Raw genomic sequence first — 6,181 nt, 5'->3', positions numbered from 1 at the left:
ACCAGTACTTAAAACTAAGAGCATCCTGTTTATACCATTCATCCGGCCAGTCTGCTAATGTCCCTTTCTCTGTGCACACTGATTCTGTCTTTGCCCACTGTTCCTTCTTCCTGCAGCACCATTCCTCCCTTCTGCTACCCGACTAATCCCTCTTTTTATGCCTCATTTGAGACAATTTAGACAGCCTTAGATGACTTAACCTGTTTTCTAGTCTGTGAAATATAATAGTATTTACCTTTCTATTTTCATTTTTCCTCATTCATGAAATTGGGATATTTGCTTTACAGAGCTGTTGTTAAGAGGCAACTATATATAAGGTGCTCAGAACAGATCTCTGTAAAGTTCTCAATTATTTCAAAATCAAAAAAAACCGTGATCTGCAGTCACATCTATTAATGTGGCCTTACCCAAGTCCATGTAGTCAGCTGGGCCAGGCTCAGGGACTTTGTAAAAGCTCTGTTAACTTTTTTTTTTTTTAAGATTTTATTTATGTATTTGTCAGAGATAGAGAGGGAGGGAGAAAGAGCACAAGCATGGGGAGCAGCAGGGAGAGGGAGAAGCAAAGTCCCTGCTGAGCAGGGAGCCCGATGCAGGACTCAATCCCAGGACCCCAGGATCCTGACCTGAGCCAAAGGCAGACGCTTAACCAACTGAGCTACCCAAGTGTCCCTCTGTTGGCCTTTAAATCACCAAATTTAAGATTTACAGGCCTTGCCCTACTGGAATTCTATCTTGTTTTTTTATCTCTATCCCATAGGTCTGGCTCGTGAGATACGATAGCCAAATGAGTAAAGCAAGAGACAATAGCGCTGCACTGCCCTTTTTTTGTGTGCCAATAGCCCCAATTTATGCTGTGTTTCTTAGCCACCCTGTAAATTTGAACAGCCTTTTGTAGTGCTAAGATTTTCTGTACTTAATCCCATTATCAATCATATATATCTTATTTATCTATGCACCCACAGTTGTGACCTATCATTAGAACTGACCAGCAGGCTGAATTTGGCCTACAGGGTTGCTTTGACTTCTGTCGTGTTATAAGAACTGGAAAATCTCACACAGAAATCCTGATACGAGGCAACATTGAACCCACATTCCTGCACAGTAACTGTTAATACAGGTGTAAAATCCTGGGGCGCCCGGGTGGCTGAGTTGGTTAAGCATCCACCTCTTGATCTCAGGATCTCGTGAGTTCAAGCCCTGCATTGGGCTCCATGCTAGGTGTGGAGCCTACTTAAAAAAAAATGCAAGTGAAATATCCTAATGTTAGAATAGTGCATATTAAAATGTAGAAGTGGTTTTGGGGCGCCTGGGTGGCGCAGTCGTTAAGCGTCTGCCTTCGGCTCAGGGCGTGATCCCGGCGTTCCGGGATCCAGTCCCACATCGGGCTCCTCCGCTGGGAGCCTGCTTCTTCCTCTCCCACTCCCCCTGCTTGTGTTCCCTCTCTCGCTGGCTGTCTGTCAAATAAATAAATAAAATCTTTAAAAAAAAATGTAGAAGTGGTTTTGGGACTGGGCAATGGACAAAGGCTGGAAGAATTATGGGGATAACAGAAAAAACCTAGAATGCTTTCTACGGATTGTTAGTACAAAGGTGGAGGTTTACAGCTCTGCTAGTGAGGACTCAGAAGGAAGTGAAGAGCTCACAGAGAAAATCTGTTTTGTAGAGAATACATAAATAGGAATATGGACACTAAAGCACTGCTGGTGAGGCCTCAAAAGGAATTAGGGAATGCTATCAGAAACTGGAAGAAAGGGGAATCCTTACATGGTAGAAACATCTCTGAGTTGTATCCTACAGTTATGTGGAAGGCAGAATTTGTATATGACAAACTAGGATATTTAGCTGAGGGGTTTTTTTGGTTTCTTTTTGATGCTTATAGAAAATGCAAGAGCAATGAGGTAACTTAGGGAAGTTCTGTTAAAACAAAACCTGAATTTGATGATTTGAGAAAATCTTAGCCTATCCAGATTGCAAAAAGATGCTAAAATTAGGAGACTCACTGGGAAGTGTGCTCTAAAAAAAAAAAGCTAAGGGTGTGGTTGAACCACCTTTTTCTAGTGCCTCAGAATGATCAAAGTCAGACTATTCATCCACTGAGACTGGGTAAGAGATTAGGTGTGTGACTTATGAATCCTTTCAACCATTGCAGCAGAACCCAGGACAGAGATGAAATTATCCAGGAAAGTTCTGTGGAGGAGCCTCTTGTCTAATCAAGTGAATTCCCATGACAAACACAGAAGACCCACAAGATTGAGAATTTGACACCAGCAGGAACACTGCCAGCTTGGACTCTGAGGGACAGAAAAAGAACAAAACCAAAAAAGAAGGCTGTTGAATTCCCAAAAAAAATTTTTTTAAAGATTTTATTTGACAGAGAGAGACAGCCAGCGAGAGAGGGAACACAAGCAGGGGGAGTGGGAGAGGAAGAAGCAGGCTCATAGCAGAGGAGCCTGATGTGGGGCTCGATCCCAGAACGCCGGGATCACGTCCTGAGCCAAAGGCAGACGCTTAACCGCTGTGCCACCCAGGTGCCCCTGAATTCCCAAAATTTTTTAAGTGAGAAACAAGTTGATAAAACTATTCAGCTACTTTGGGACACCTGGGTGGCTCAGTCAGTCATCTGCCTTTGGCTCAGGTAGGTCCTTGGATCGAGTCCTGCATCCCGCTCCTTGCTCAGCGGGAAGCCTGCTTCTCTGCCTGCCACTCCCGCTGCTTGTGCTCATGCTCTCTGACAAATAAATAGTCTGGTTTTTTTTAAAGATTTTATTTGACAGAGAGAGAGAGAGAGAGAGAGAGGCAGGCAGAGGGAGAGGGAGAGGGAGAAGCAGGCTCCCCGCTGAGCAGAGAGCCGGATGTAGGACTCGATGCCAGGACCCTGGGATCATGACCCAGGTGCCCTTAAATAAAATCTTTGAAAAAAAAGGAAAAACTACTCAGTTATAAACAAGAGCTACCTTTCACGAAAAAGGGAGAGCTAGTGGTGCCTGGGTGGCTCAGTCGGTGAAGCATCTGCCTTTGGCTTGGGTCCTGATCCCATGGTCCTGGGATCGAGCCCCATATTGGGCCCTCTGCTCAGCGGGGAGTCTGCTTCTCCCTCTCCCTGCCTCTCCCCCTACTTGTGCTCATTCTTGCATCAAATAAATAAAAATCTTAAAAAAGAGAGAGAAAAGAGAAAAAACTGGGGATGTACTGTATGGTGACTAATATAACAAAATAAAAATTATTTAAAAGAAAAAAAAGAAAAGAAAAAAGGGAGGACTCCTGGGAAGTCAGCTTGAGCCCAGAGAATACCCTCAGGCATTAAAACCTGGTAATTTGCCCAGCTAGGTCTTTAAATTGAGACCAGTGACTCCTTTTTCCCATTTCCTCCCATTTTGAAGGGCCATGTCTATTACTTACGTCCTCTACCTAGCTTACCATTGACTTTTGGGAGCAGGTAACTTAAAAACAGGTTATAAAACCACAGATGGGGAGGAATTTCACCCCAGGATAGGTCATACCGAGCTCTCACCTATACCTGATTTAGACAGTGAGACTTGGGACTTCGGATCCGAGACTTAAGAGCTGTTGCTTTGATGGTGGGCAATGGCTGACACCTCAGGTGACGCTGGGATGAAATGAATGCATTCTGCACGTGAGATGCCTGTGCAATCTTTAGGGGCCAGAGACCAGACTAAGGTAGGAAGAATAACAACCTGCCGAAGATGTACGTGTCCTAATCCCCAACACCTGTGAATGTTACTGGCCAAAGGACTTTTGGGATGTGATAAAGTTATGACATCAACAGGGAAATAACAGTGATAATAAAAATGAGGGGTGCTTTGGTCACACGGTCGGGTGAGCACTGGACTCCGGGTTTCACCTCAGGCCATGATCTCAGGGTCATAAAATCAAGCCCCACTTCGGGCTCCCTGCTCAGCACAGTGTCTGCTTGAGATTCTTGCTCCCTCTCCCTCTGGCCCTCCCCTCCATCCTCTAATAAATAAGTAAAATCTTTTAAAAAATAATGGAATTTGTAAAAGCCCATGTTCATAATTTTGCTAAGAAAAATTTAAAGTGTACAAGAACTAGTTGCAAAGATAGGAATATGAAGTTCTGCTAAGGGAACTCGTTACACAGAAAGTACTTATTACATAGATGTACTCTTTTAAGTGTACTTTTCACCTGTGAAGAACTGAATAAAAATGTCCAATATCAGCTAAACAATCCAGAAAATTTATAAACTATACAAAGAACAAAAATGTCTGATCAGTAACTGTGGCCTAATAAAAAAATATTGCAAGAACACTTCGTTTTTGGGAAAGAGTCCAAATATTTTTAAACATGCTTGGAAGATATGGACTGGGAGACCTGTTGCCGAACAATCATACTAGGAGAAACCGTTACAAAAGAGGATTCAACCTCACTTGCAGCATCTCAGATTTTAATCACCCTTGGGCTTCTATGTCCTAATCTAGGGTTAACCAGCCCAAAATACCAGAAACTCCCATGCTGATAACCGGAAAGGAGATGGCATCCTTTTTCTCTTGGGTCTGAGAGTGTTGTATACTCAAGAACAAGTATAAAAATGGAATATGGTAGAATTATAAAATCCTGAAGCATCTGGCCGGCTCAAAGGAGTGTGTGACTCTTGATCTCAGGGTCATGAGTTTGCGCCCCATGTTGGGTGTAGAGGTTAAACTTTAAAAAAATTAAAATCATTAGGAAGGTGTATGATTGGAACATCACAAAGGCAGAAAAATTTAAAGTTATTAATAAAACTTTAAACCATTATATTTGTAGTGTTTGTTTCACATTTTCAAAGCCAGATTAAATTTCCAGTCAAAGTTAAATTTAGAACAAATTTAGAATCAAGATCAAAATGCCTAAGAAAAACTGATTTTCAAAATGTTCCTCAGGTTTAACGGGGTACGCATTACTCAATGTTGAAAATAGTGGACTGCTCCTCCACGCACTAAAGCATTAGACAATCTCTCAATTAAGAGGAGCCAAGTAGCTATTGTCCCCAGAGGGACATGGGCTCTTCCCCAGTTCTCTCCACCTCCTCCATATCCCAGCTGACCACCTTCACTCACATCACCATCTGCTGACTTCCAAAGACTGGAGTTAGTGGCATGCATTACAGGTGCCCTGAACTGGTTCGACCAAGCCTTATTTCAGACTTGCCCAACACACTGAGAGGTATTCCTCTCAGGTGGCATACAAACAATCTGGTGGGACTGTAGGAAGTTTGCATAACAACAGTTAAGTACCACTTATTATTTCAGTAGTGGTAGGCCCTTTACGAAAAATGTTTCATGTGATCCATCACAGTGATCCTGCAAAATACAAGGGTTTTGTTTTTGTTTTCACTTTATAGCTGAGGAAATTGGAGCTTAGAGCTACCTGCTGTTTCAAATACAAGCTAAAACTTACTTGGAGCAGAGATTCCAGTGAAGTCTGACACCACAGCCTATACTGGTTGCATAATGCTACGGTCCCCAAAATGTGCAAGGCCCTGCAGCTAAAATAAGGGTTTTGGAGGCCCAGGTACCGTAGTACCAATAGACCTTGGGGGAGAAAGTACAAGATAACTTGGCCAGCATTTAGAAGTCAGACACATTAACTCCTGGGGTCTTCCATCTGGGCTTGCATTTTTAAGGATTTAAGGTCCTTCCACTAATTGTTCTTTATGACTGAAGTATCGGTAGAAATCTGTTTGTCATCCATGGCTGCTAAAACCATGTAGTGCAAGGCGATGGAAGACTTTATAACAGAAAACACTGAAATCTCCTGAACCTACCCATCAAGCCTATTATCACCAGAAGTAAGGCAATCTGACATTACGCACCTCCTGCTGTGATGCAACAGGAAGTACACAGCACCCTCTCTGATGTACCTAGCCTTAAAAAAATAATCAAAATATAATCACGCTTCCAGACCTGACTACCACTAAACTCTGGGAGGTAAAAACCATATGAGACAATACTACAAGGATACAATCAACCAAATGCACATCATTAGAATTCTTCAATTTGTTTTTTCCAAAAAGGACAGGCAACTAACAGATTTGACATCACCAAATGCAGTGTAAACAGAGCTTTTGGATCCTGACCCGGCAAGAAAAAATTAAAGTGAAATCAAATGGAAATTTGTGTTTCCTCCATACACTACCACTTATCATTTTGCAGTATTCCAATTC

The sequence above is a fragment of the Ursus maritimus genome, unplaced genomic scaffold (genome assembly GCF_017311325.1).
Source record: "Ursus maritimus isolate PB19 unplaced genomic scaffold, ASM1731132v1 scaffold_14, whole genome shotgun sequence".
NCBI lineage: Eukaryota > Metazoa > Chordata > Mammalia > Carnivora > Ursidae > Ursus > Ursus maritimus.
The sequence above is the reverse complement of the archived record's forward strand: the minus strand, read 5'-3'. Positions refer to the sequence as shown.